General features: G+C 36.4%; 1 protein-coding gene across 4 annotated transcripts in view; it reads right to left on the bottom strand.

The window, feature by feature from the left end:
- METTL15 (methyltransferase 15, mitochondrial 12S rRNA N4-cytidine) overlaps positions 1-14,331 on the bottom strand; it is a 99,532-nt gene that overhangs the window by 12,246 nt on the left and 72,955 nt on the right. The gene's annotated exons all lie outside the window — the stretch shown is intronic.

Genomic DNA, 14,331 nt, shown 5'->3' with positions numbered 1-14,331 from the left:
GGTCCAACCCACCCATCAGCGGCTACTTAAGCTTCTTTAACTCTTTACTCCCTTCCTGCTTGATTTCAAAGAAATGGAAACCTAACTAAAATTTCATTTTTTCAACATGCAGGAACTCAAAAGGACACCTTTCACATTCAACAGGAATGCCCTGACCACCAGGGTACCTGCTGTGCTGAGCAGAACCCTTAGTCAAGTGAGGCCAAAGTGCAGGAAAGAATGAACGGCTCTTGGACCTAGAGGAGAAGCAGACAAGATAGAACACGACTGCACAGCCTTGTGGTTAACACTTACCTGCCAGGAAAAAAATCCTGGGTTCCTGCCATGGGACAAACACCTTTCTTTTTAGTGGCATTTGTTGTTTCAAAAATAATTGGGCAAATAAGGCACACTGGATCATAAGTAGATAAAATACTTCAGTGTAGTTTCGATTCAGGCACTTAATGACTGGGGAGAGCAGAGTTTTACATGCATTTTTGTGCTTAGCATTCTGCTTTCTTAACTTTAAGGTCGTTCTTGCTTAATATTCCCGTACTGGGAAGGGAAAGTGGCACTGCAAGGGAGAAGACGACACATCTCTGAGGTTGATCTCTCTCTCAAAATCTCAATGAATTTCACAGATTCAAAAAGATTAACCAACACGTTGCTGCACTTTTAAGCAGTACCTGCAAAACAATATATATTCCTGCCCCTAACAAGAAGCCACTGCCTCCACATCTGAGTTTTGATTACGTTTTGGATAACTGCTCTTTAGTCCCATTGATTAGCATTCAAATTATTACAAGGTCCACTAGGTTAAGTCATATAATTTTGTCTAAGTTACATGGGCAGCAGTGAACGGATGGAGAGAGCAACTCCCTTAACTGTTTCAGCTACAAAAGGGCAGCTGCCCATACACCTTTTGACACTTCAGCATTATAGTAATTCTGAAAAAAACCCCAAAAAACCAAAAACCCAAACTTTTTCAAAATATCAGCTTAAGTCTAGTCCTTCTTTCAGGTCAGTTTAACATCAAGACGACTGGCACTATGACATAATTTAGCCAACTCCAGTGGCTACAGTTTTAAAATAGTGTATGAACAGGGAATCAGAACCTTTTCTGCACCCATCCAATTGGAGTGAGAAAATGTACCGGGGTGGGGAGAAGAGAAAAAGCTCTGTTAAAAGGAAGAAGGTATGAACGCAGCCATATGGAAGAACATTTAGCTACACAATGGTATCCTCATTAGAGCAACCTATTTAACATAGCACAAAAACCGGGAAATACCTTGAATGAACAGATTTCATAAGGGATATCATGATCACACATACACATTTCTGAATTGATTACTGCCCAGCACATAATTAAATACAACTATTCAGCTTAATAAGAACTGACAGTTCCTGAAAAGCACAATGATCCACTTAACATATTTAAACCAATTTAAGCTATGTAGTTATAGCTTTGAGATTCTATTTCCCCTCAATATAACGAGAGGAATTTTCTTGAAAATCTGTACCACTTTGTCCAGCTGGGCAGTGTTTCAACTTGTGCAAACTAATTAACTTTAAAATTCTGTATCTGGGAGATGAAAATAAATGAGATCTGGAAAAAATTATAAATTGCCATTGTCTAGTTCCTCCAGCAGACAGTAATCCATGCTATGAACTAGTGCTGTACTAGTGCTGTGCTACCAACCAATCTGAAAAAGTATTTTGAACTATATTTATAACTTGCTAGAAATTTGATCACATTTCTTTAAGCAAGTCATAAGCATACGGATGGCTAAGATGTTTGGGACAGTGGTCTTTGACTTCTGGTCTGCCAACCCTTTGTGATTAGGAAAAGGTAATTAAAAAAGAAGTATATTTGAAGTTGTAATTTACTCTTTGGTAGAGAGATGCTTCAGCTGGAAAATGTTTTGGAGTTTGCAAATAAAAAAGATTGAAAAAGAATTAGATTGACATTTTGATGTCAGCCTTTCAACTGTGTGAAATTATAGCCTCTGTATACAACCTGTTTATTATACATTGCATTTCGTGTATCAATAGTGGATATAGGTGTCTTGGTGAACATCAATCTTTACTAAAAATAGAGGCATTTCATGAGATTATGACAACTATATTAAAATGTTCAGGCCAGTTCTCTGAATTCCTGTTTCTTCGTGGACTAGAAGAAACAATTTTAAGCATCTTGGGTATCTCATACATTTCAATTAATCAAACCAAGTACACAGCTATGAAACATTTATTACTTTATGAAAGGAAATACATATATCAACTCTTTTTTTGACAGGACAGTAACAATGATGATAGTGATGACAAGGACTAATCTATTAGATTATAAGCATGACACATTTATTTAAAGAAAAATATTTTACCAAGCATTCAGAAACATTTATTAGAACATAATAAAACTCTTCCCTTGTCTACCATTCTTTATGCTTAAGTTCAAATAATAACTGCCAGTTACACACATGATTTTCACTAAAAATGCTTAATTTAGCCTTCTGCCTTCAGATTTTTGTTTATATCATCTGTAAATCCTGTTTCCAGAATAACCTCAAATAAATAACAAAAGCCGTGTACCCTATGCTGAACATGTTTATGTCCTACAGTCACATGCCTTCTGCTCTCCCCAGGTATGCAGAAATTCTTTTCGCTTTCTTTTTCAGTGTTCCAGTGTTTTCTTTGGGCATTAGAAGTTTTATGTTCCATGACCATACTTATCTAGTGTGAAAATCTGTCTATGATCCTGTCTTATTATATTGCAAAAACAGCACATAGTGGAAAAAGCAGGAAAGGTAAAACAGGGAACATCCCTAAATACCAAATAAAGAAGCCAAGCTTATAGTTAAAAAAATCCTGAGAAGAGAGAGCATATCAAAACATGACAGACCAAGATTGAATGGGGTTTTTAGGTGGGTCTTGAGGATACCATCAAAACCTGTTAAGACTACAAAGGGTCACACAGAGAGCATTTTATGTCTGCTAAAAAGCAGACAATATCTGTCATATGTTTAGCTCTTATTTGGCTTCTGAGTGTGTGTGTGCAGTAATAGCATGGTAATTTCTGATAAATTCCCAAGTGCTACAGTCCCAGCAACCTCTAACTTCTCAAAATATTCAACATGCTCACTCCCTCTTTATTAATTTTGACATTCTCCAAGAAAAAAGTATTCAAGATTTTAAAAGAACACTGGGAACATGGACAACCTAGCCAATTCTAAAAATAATAAAAAGTTATTTCAGCTGCTACGTACGTTGCTGAAGCCTTAATAGATTTTATTGCGCAACAACCTCAAGAGCTTGCAGAATTCTTGTACTGTTTGCTACAGTCGGAAAATACCACAGAACCTTGGGTTCAGGACCCTTTGTTCAGGTCATAACAATAGTATTTTATTATATTATACTACGACACATAGCATAGCAATTCCGATAGACAGTATTGGATCCACACTTCTCAATTATATGAAAGAGCAGAATGAGAAAGAATTTGAAGTTTCCTAATGTATTTCAGGCTCTTCTGCTTTCAGTTAACCTCTGGTATTCTACAACGCTTTATGAAAATATTTCTTTTTTATTTTACTCAGCTGAGAGGGATGTGCACAGAAAAAAATAAAGCACGAATATAGCTTCTACAAAATAAATAGAAAAAATCTTTTCCCTTATCTAGTTTCTCTCTGTTGTCACAGAGGATGCTGTGACATCAATCATTCAAGTAATTTCACAGAAAAGTACAATTATGCTTTCAAGGTGTTTCAGCATTTTTTATGTGTATATAACAATACTTGCTCTTGATCTTTCACTATTGCTCCCCTTACAAATTCTATGTATGAATACATAGAAAGTCGGGAAGTGATGATCCCTTGTCAACAGTGAAAACTACCTTCTACTCAACCAGAATAAATGGTTTCTTTGAGAGAATTGGAAAAAAAAAGTTTTTCAGCTAACTCTTGCCAATGCACATCAAATGAGGAGACCAATCTGGTGCTTTGTTTGATTCAGTAACTCCACTGAGACTGCCAACAGGGGTGCCAAGTCGCACCAGCTATAATGAGGATATTGGTACAGACCTGGTTTGATGTCATTGACTCACTTCACCTAGGTCACCTAGCAGCTCTCAGAGAGCTATGACTTTCACTCACGGCTCCGGTGGGCCAGGCACACCTACAAGCAAACCACAAAGTAGTCCAGTCATAAACTCCTGAAACTTTCAGCATCCTACCTATGAGCGTTACTCTGCCTCAGTGCAATGCCCCTCTCAAAAAATGTATCTGAATATTCTGTAAAAAATTTTAAATTACCTTTGACAAATGGGAAGTTGGCATGGTTTTCATGTTTGCAAAAAAAAAAAATATTATAACATCTATCAACTTATAAACGAACCTTGTCATTACATTCCTAGCTTTATAAAAAATTAATTATAGCTCTGGAAAAAGCCCATATATCTATTTGAGAACTGACAGTTCAGTCTAAGCTGGTTTTTGTGCTACAAAATCAAATTTCAGCCACTGATTAACAAAGACCTGAAAACAGGAAGAAGCATATGTGAAAAGCAATTTCCACAGAACCAAGTAAGTTCATATTTTCAAATTTGAGGGCTATAATAATAGTTTTATTCTGTGTGTCAAGATCACAGAAATGTCATTGTAAGTATTTATGAGTTGGTAAACTTTTATGTACCATGTACTCCCACTTGAGTAGGGAACACTTAAAATGCATACATTCTAAAAGTATGCATACATTCTAAAAGTTAAATACTTCTTTCCATATAACTTGAAGACATCACACCAAAGGAACCCCAACAAAAACCCTTTTTGTATTAAACTGTAGAACACTGAACATCCTATACTGTCAGAACTACTGTCCCAAACATGAAAATGCTTGCCTTTTTCTGTCTCCTCTTGTCAATTGCCTGTTTTCTCTCTCTCCTATACAAACCCTTATGAAACTAGTTATTTGAAACTACCTGAAAGGAGGTTGTAGTGAGGTGGGGGTCGGTCTCTTCTCCCAGGTAACAAGTGATAGGACAAGAGGAAATGGCCTCAAGTTGTGTCAGGAGAGGTTCAGATTGGATGTTAGGAAAAATTTCTTTACTGAAAGGGTTGTCAAGCATTGGAACAGGCTGCCGAGAGAGGTGGTGGAGTCACCATCCCTGGAGGAGTTCAAAAAACATGTAGATGTGGCACTTCAGGACATGGTTTAATAGGCATGGAGGTGTTGGGTTGACAGTTGGACTAGATGATCCTAGAGGTCTTTTCCAACCTTAATGAATCTATGATTCTATGATTTCCTGCTTTAATTATTCTCCTGCAGCTTCCAGCAAAACTTCCTCTCCTTCTTACTCCGCTACAGATTCCGTAAAACAAAGCTGTCCTTTGCTCCTTGTGTCTCACTGACTCCAAGCACCAAAAACTGTTTCTAACAACCTCTCAAGCATACCTGGAAGAAATTTCAGGATGCCTCAAAACAGATTGGTCGTTATTTTAACATTCATTTTTATTTTTATATAAAGTATGCATTCCACTATTCTGTCCACTAACACAAACACAATTTCAGTAAAAACTAGTGTTCTAAATTGAAGGAACTATAAACACTGTTTCAATTAAAGGAAAAGATATAATTATTTAATAAAAACCACAAATATCAAATATAATTTCCACAGAGTACATCAGAAATCTTACCATATTAGACATCTTTCACAGCAGGTATGTTCAATCCCGTCAAAAGCAAATATGAAAATTTAAGTTCCTAATGAACAATGTTCCCCTCTGGCTAAATTACAGATTAAGGAGGTAATTTCTTTCTGGCAAAGGGAAGACTGATAGAATAAGACTAGTGATTATTGAGGCAAATTTCAAAATTATATGCCTCACCAAAATTTGCAAAAATGTATTTTTAAGTTTCCTAAGTAACACAAAGTTTGGCTGAGTAATAAGAGCAAATTATATTATTTTATGCAATTTGCAGCTAGCCAGAGTTAAAACCTTTGTTATAAAATACATAACATTGTTATGCATGCCACCTTTATTACATAATATATGTAAAATATGTAATATGCTGTCATCATTCAGATGTGCCAAGAAAACCAAGCCATTAGAATGATGTTTTTCATTCATGAGACCTGACAGCTCAAAGGATAAGACACCACCCATCAGAAGAATCATAAATATTTCTCTGACTTTACATTGCCCCATCTGGGGATTTTAGTTTGAGGTATATGTTAGGTTAGCATTCACAGCAATAGGACAGTCTAGTTTTACAAGGTTCAGCAGACATAATGCAAGAACAGTTGAATACCTGTATCATTGTCTCAGGTCTACCAAACATTCTTTGTGACCCTCAGCTTTAGTAACACTGATTTTAACCTTAAAGCTGACCAGCTTCCTTTACACCTCTGGCACTTTTTGTACTGGTTTGCATTCCCTCTCCTGTTCTCACACAACCTCCAGGGAGCACAGTGCAGCACAAATAAAGACGACAGAGCAGAGAACAGTTTGCTGGGCAAACCAGTGAATCAGGTAGCAAAACCGCCAGATGCTCTTTCAAAAATGTTCATTTTCCATGGTCACGGAAATCAAGGAGAGGAATAACTGAAAAAAAGAGGCGAATCACAGAAGGATTTATCACAGAATCACAAATTCACAGAACCATATAGGTTGGAAAAGACCTTTAAGATCATCAAGTCCAACCGTTAACCTAACACTACCAAGACCACCACTACACCATGTCCCTAAGCACCTCATCCAAACGTCTTTTAAATACCTCCAGGGATGGTGACTCAACCACTTCCCTGGGCAGCCTGTTCCAATGCTTGATAACCCTTTCAGTGAAGTAAAACTTCCTAATATCCAGTCTAAACCTCCTCTGGTGCAACTTGAGGCCATTTCCTCTTGTCCTATTGCTTGTTACTTGGGAGAAGAGACCGACCCCCACCTCTCTACAACCTCCTTTCGGGTAGCTGTAGAGAGCGACAAGGTCTCCCCTCAGCCTCCTTTTCTCCAGGCTAAACAACCCCAGGTCCCTCAGCCGCTCCCCATCAGCCTTGTGCTCCAGACCCTTCACCAGCTTCGTTGCCCTTCTCTGGACACGCTCCAGCCCCTCAATGTCTCTCTTGTAGTGAGGGGCCCAAAACTGAACACAGTATTCGAGGTGCGGCCTCACCAGTGCCGAGTACAGGGGCACGATCACTTCCCTAGTCCTGCTGGCCACACTATTTTTGATACAAGCCAGGATGCCATTGGCTTTCTTGGCCACCTGGGCACACTGCTGGCTCATATTCAGCCGGCATATTCAGCCAGCATATTCAGCTCGCTCATATTCAGCCGATTTATGGTCTCTACTGATGCAGGAATGCCCCTCTACTTCAGGATGGTTTTGGTTTGACAAGCACAGCCATTGTGGTTCTACCTCCATTCAGCCACGAGCGGAAGCAGATAGGCTACAGCATAGTTCTGCAGCAAGAACAGACTTACGCAGTAAACTCCACAGCCAATGAAACCACACCACCCCATCAGATCCAGGATGTATATATTACATACATCAAGGAATCTACTGGTTATTTCAGATCTCCTAATAACCAATACTACTTTAACAATTACTGCAAGAAGTTTTGATGGTTTTGTAGCATTTCTGCTGACAGTTTGCATGATCACTTTTTAAGGGTGAATGTTCATCTCATTATGTTAATCTCATAAAGTTCTATTTCTAAGATTATTTTTCAGTGTAAGAAAAGCTAGTAAAGCCACTTTCCTTAGAGTTGATAAATCTTATGTATTATTTACTTATTCTTTCTATACTAGCATCTAAAAAGATATCTTTATACCTGATCTAGTTGAAGATGTTGCTGTTCATTACGGGGGGGGGGGGACGGGACGGGGGGGGACTAGATGACCTCTAAAAGTCCCTTCCAACCCAAACTATTCTATGATGATTCCCCAACAACCCACACGTAAATTCACACTTTCTTTAAAGACACAATGGTGCTTCATTGGACTTAAAATAAATGTTGCTACTGGCCTTAGAAAGAAGGAAAGTTCTGTTTAATTCAGTTGCCAAAACCCAGTAGAATACAGAAAGAAATTCTGGATACACATCAGCAATTTGAAAAGTACAAATTGACATCAGAAACATAACAGCTGTGTATAAACATCTTTCAGCCCATGAATATAACAATACTAAAATCTGTAGCAACAATCATTGAGATACATTTTTTTCAACATGCATGGAATGAGCAGATCACATAATCTTTTTCCCAGTGTCAATGGCCATTCTCAGAGGAATCTGAAATTACATTCAGGGTTCCAGACTGGGGGCAAGGCACACAAACAGATTTATCATTCAGTCAGATTTACTGATCAATTACTGATTGGTTGTGATCAACTACATATAATGACCAAAATACCATATATGAAATGTTACGGTTTCAAAAGACAAGATCTTGTCTCTCCTGTATGTTAAATGAACAAAAAAAGTGTACTTTCTCTACTAACTGCTTTCCCTGCCTGAAACATTTTGTTTTGTGCTGTCCAAATATGTTTCTACCTTACCTAAGTCAGTAATTAACGATTCTCTCCATAATATGGATATTAATGAAGAAGGAAATTTTATACATAACAGAATCTCAGATAAAGTAAATTATTTTTCTAGCAAAGAAAGTTAAATCATTATAGTGTCCAGTGCTTTCTCCTCTAAACTCATCATTTCAGAAATACATAGTAATCTGTTCATAAACAAAGGATTATGAAGAAAGTGCAAAATAATCTCGTAGTCAGTTTCCAAGATTAGAATATAGCTATCCAACTTCCAAGGGTATTAATTCATTAGCTGAATAAAAGGTTTAATTTACTGACATATTTATCTGCGTATTAAGCATGAACTTGAAGGTAACAGAATGTACGCTGATGATTTAAAAAGCAACATGTGATGAACTGTCAAAAGGCAGTTCACCCTACCTACACCCACACGTTCAATTGTTTTAAAATGACTCCTATTACAATTTGATTTACATGTTGTAACACGGTTATAAAAACACAGACATACAGCATGTAAAAAGCATCTCTTTTTCCTCCATGCAGAACTGAATAATGAATGTAACGATTGTTAAATTTTCTTTAGCTAACAAAGCAAATTTACACAATACTTTTCCACATCATAAATTCTGGCACTGTAAAGCACTCTATTCATGGAGAGAGCTTGCTCAAGATTGTGCATAATTGTTACTTTGACAGACCTGCTGCTACAGATACTTGGAATATATTTGCATAGCCTTTGCCTTGTTAACAAAATATGAGTCTAGACCTTGAGACTCAGTGGCAATACTATGACATAACAAATGGAAAAACAATCTGAGCCACAAAGCTTTTTTCTTTTCTTAATTTTTCAGCAGCTGACAGTATTGGAGGGGCCTGATAAAGCCCTGCAGGATTTTTATTTCCTTTGACAAACTATTCTTTTTTTTGGCATGATAGTTAAACCTTAGAACACTAAGGATGAATACACCTGGCATCAAGAATTTATTACAAATGAAACAGTAACTTTTTCTTCCCTCCTGTCATTCTTACCTAAGCTATCTCATATAAGAGCATGTCTACATTCCTAATTGACTCCCACCTTACGCGTTAAACTGTCTGCCCATCGCTTGGACGGCGTCACATCTCCCAGCTATATGCTCCTAATTGTTGGAAGAAGAAATATGAGAAGCAGAACACAAGAGGAATGCAAATCATGGCAGAATTGCAGTAGGAGCATCACTCAGCTGGAAATGACAGAAGCCACAAAGTTTTGTTCTTCCATATCTTTGCTTGTACCAGGTCTTATCCTTTTTGAGACAAGGGAACAAGAACTGTGCATAAAATTAAAAATACAATCACATAATGGGTTTAAATGACACGCTAACATTCACTCTTCTGTTCTCTATTCCTTTCCTAGTAGTTTTTAGCATGCTCTTCTAACCACCAGTGAACACTGAGCATTACGTTTTCATAGAACTACATATTATAAGGCCATTAATGACTGGTCAGCTCATAGCCCATCACTACATAAGTAAACCTAACATGTTTTTTGCCACATATTACTTTATACTTAACTACATGTCTCTTCACCTGCTTGCCTTGTAAGGTTTTGCAGTTCTTCAGAATGAGCTTTCATTTTTGCTGTATTAGGTAACTTAGCCTAAACAACCATCATCGGTGATTATGCCACCAATTCACTGTCTTATTTAGATCATTTATGAATATATAGGTTGTGTACCCTACCCACATATCCTTATGGTACTTCATTGGTGAGCTCATTACGTTGAAATGAGATGAGTGTGACCCTTATAGCTAGACAGAAAAACCTACACCAGAAGACTTCTTTGCTTCTACTACCCATTCTTTACACAAAATGGTTACTTTACCTTGTTAAATCGTACTTGTTACTTCTGAATTTACAAACTCTCTGAAAATATAAACTCTTTTGTCCCAAATTACAAAGCACTTCAAATCAAAATTAAATCTATATTTACTTCTCATAACATTGCAACCCATTCTTGGAAAGAAAATAATGTACTTAATCCTACTAAAGATTATAAGGTTTATATGTGTATTTAAAAGGGAGTATTTTACTAGTTTGTCATATCAAAACCTTAAGAAAGTCAGGATTTTCAAACACTGTATCTGAAAAGTAAGGTATGTCCCCTAAGATAACAGACTTTTAGTTACAATGGTAAGCATTAAATTCTGAAGAACTGCTAAAGTCATACAAAATAATAGAATATTAACAACTGTAAGAATGCTTCTGATTTAAAATGCTGTCTTAAAACACAATTCAGCAGCAATTCACTTTCCCAGCAACCTCGACCTTTTTTCTAATTCAAAAATTTCAATATCAGAATGCAATCATAAAAATAAAACTAGTTTGTTTAGGAACCATTAACAACTTGTTGCTCTGTAGACACGTAGAATCTTACAGGCAATTCTATATTAAATTCTAATTCTGTTATCTCATTTATGAAATATCTTGTAATAAAATCTGGCAAATTTAGCTGCATTTCACCAGTGATGATCTTTTCTGACAATCAGCGTTTCGTGTATTGACATTTTTACTTCATACAAGTCATGAGATGATGCATTCAAATGGACCTCCCTCCTACACAATGAACATCCAGAAATTGTGCAAATTATCTTTTAACTAAATATAGGAAATAAGAATAATTAATGTTTTTGGTGAAATACCCTAATTTCAACCACCTATATTTTTTAATGTACAGAGACTACATGCACAGTCTAGTTACTTGCCACTGTAGATGACAACATAAAGTCTGAAGATGTAAGTATTTGGAGAAATGAGAGAATATTTAATTGAATAATGCTTGGTCCTGAAAGTACACACACAATTTTAAATTACTGCTCTGTTTCTCTCCACTGGGAAAATATATCCAATTGAGATTCATTAAAAAAAAAACCAAAACGCCCCACTTGTGAAACAAGATGACATCCAGAGGTAAAACAAAACAGTGAGTCACCTCCACCAAGCGTAAAAGGTAACTGAACAGTTACATAATCAACACAATCTGATTTTTTTCAAGCAGCCAAAATGAACAGCTTAAGTTAAAAAGATACCATGTAGAAGAAATAATGTGGAAGTATACAAATGTGACTGCCAGGCTATCAGAATGGAAGCTGTTGCATAAGTCCATTTAAACTATCATGAAACATGACCCTTAAAAACCCATGAGCAAAAAGTATTTGTAATCAAGTTTCTACTAACCTAGAAGAGGCAACGTCAATCTAGTTAAATTTGTTGCAAGTACCCCAGTAAAGGGTGACAAAGCTCATAAAGAAATGACCAAAGAGAAATGTGATGAGTTGAACAGCATCACATGTGAAATCACGTACTGAAGTGCCAGAAAAAAACTTTACCCGAGCTGGAAGCTCATCATCTGGGCACAACCGTGAGGAAAAGGAACGTGAAGTTTTATTTGACCATAAAATGAACAGTAAACAATAGTGTGAACACAGCCATAAAAAAGGAAACAAAATCCTAGGATGTACAAGTCAGAAGTCTTTTCATTAGGAATAGAAAAGTACTAGTGATAAGATGTCATCCGGACTATTGTACGCCATTACGGGAGCCTTACCTAAAAGAGAGCAAGTCAAGTGGAACTGGCATAAGGAAGCTCTAATAGGATGACTAGAAGAAATGAGAGCTATTATTATGAGATGAAAGTATAAAAAAACCCCAAACTTGTTTTGCATACAAAAAAGAAGGCCAAGAATAGATGTTAATATTAAACCAAGTATTTTAAATACCAGGGAGAGAAAAGAGCTAATAGATATTAATCAACTATTAGTTAATTTTATTCAACTAAAATTGAATTAGGTAACTACTTTAACCGGAAATTTAAAGAAAGTTTCATATAATGAAAAATTAGACTCTAGAATAGCTGGAGCACTGCATATAGCACTCCTAATTACTTTTAAGACAGAGCATAGCAGAGGAGATTAAATTATGCAGTGGCTTATAATATCAGGCAATTGGATTCAATGATCTAGAAGTCTCTTACAGCATGTTTATATTTGAACAGCTATTGTAATTCTCCGTTGTAAAGTTCACCCCGAAAATGTTTACTTAAACTTATCAAAACATACACATATTACACTTTTTACATATGTATAAACATACTCCAACCTAAGAATAACGTACCCCTTAGGTATAAAAGATTCATTTTATTTTTAGAAAAACCTGAACTGAATGCATAAATACAACATTGGCACTGAAAGGGCTTCTTTCTCTTAATTTTTCCCAAAGTGATTACCGGGGATTTTTGAAGCAAATATAACACCGGTATTAACTGGAAACTGCTATTTTCTGATAGCAAACTCAAAAAAGACACTGCTCTCAGATAAAATGGTTTTTAGCTTTTTTAAATTCAGAAGAAGAGAAAGCAACTCCCAAATCCTTTTGCTGCTACAAAAGGATGATTAGGATCCCAAGGTCAACAACTTTTGATCATTACTGAAGGAAAAGTTCAGTATCTATTTTTCCATAGAGAGCAATAAAATAGTCTAAAGGCATTAACTTAATGTGATATAAAAGGAGAGTTCTGCAATACTCTAAAAAAAAAAATCCAAAAACCAAAACCAACTTACTCCAGCGGCATTTTAACTATATTTCTTTCCAACCAGAATAAAGGAGAACTGGCTTATCTGAAAAGAACATTTTAACATTCTGCTCCATGGCTTGGGACTTTATAGGCTGCATTTCTCTATGTTTATGAGCAGTTTTCCATCTTTTTTTGCACCGTAGCTGACTCCCCAATTAGACTAGTACTTTCTTTTGTATTACTTGCTTTATTACAGGCTAAGATCTTATAAGTAAAATAATTACGGGTAATTTCCATGTGATGCTGAACGCCCTTTGAGATGCTAGAAAATACACAGTAACATGACCTTGATAGGCTTCATAAGACAAGTACAGTCTACTTAGGTATTTATTTAAACTGAAGTTTTCCAACACTGGAATTATGCAAGAATCTATTTGATACACAAATGTCCAGACTGTTATGGAGAACTTTTTTCTGAGGTGTCATCTTTTTACCTGAGAATCACAGAATCAGAGAATAATTTGTCAAAAGAGACCTCTGGAGGTCTTCTAGTCCAACCCCCTGCTCAACACAGGTCTAATTAGATGGGGTTGCTCAAGGCCAGGTCCAGTTGAGCCTTGAACATCTCCAAAGATAGAGATTCCACAGGCTCTCCAGGCAACCTGTTCCAGTACTACCACCCTTATGGCAATGTTTTTCCCCCTAGTATCTAATTGGAATTTCCTGCCTTTTAACTCATGTCCCAGACTCCAAAGGACTCCAGCTATGTGGCAGCCCTTCAGGCAGGTGAAAAGCTTTAGTGCAAATTGTTCATAAAGTTGGTAAAAGGTTTTAAATTATTTAAGCCTTCAAGAACACTATAGATCAGTGATCCTGGTTTTAATTTTTTTTCCAGAATTATAAAGATAAACCTGAAATTAAGATAAAGCAACTGTGTCTTTAGTCCAATTATACAAAAAGTGTAGTTTGACACACATCCGGAACATTAATCCTTGGTTGTGTTTTGTCACACAGAAAGTTAAACAATTAGTCCTGAATCACTTACATATTTACTTCAAGCAGGTTCATTTTCCATATCAGGGTACTAATATAAGACTCAAAGTTTTTGATGTTGGATTCTTGGCAGGATATGAGATAATCGCTCATCGTTACCTGATGACATGAACAATTTAAGAATCAAATTGTAAATACAAGCTAGTTTATAGCTCAGTATTTTTGCACATTCTCAAAATAACTGATTTTTCAGTTACAATATGGTTTCT

Source organism: Ciconia boyciana, chromosome 6 (genome assembly GCF_034638445.1).
Source record: "Ciconia boyciana chromosome 6, ASM3463844v1, whole genome shotgun sequence".
NCBI lineage: Eukaryota > Metazoa > Chordata > Aves > Ciconiiformes > Ciconiidae > Ciconia > Ciconia boyciana.
Note: the sequence above shows the minus strand (reverse complement) of the source record. Positions and strands in the feature narration are given on the sequence as shown.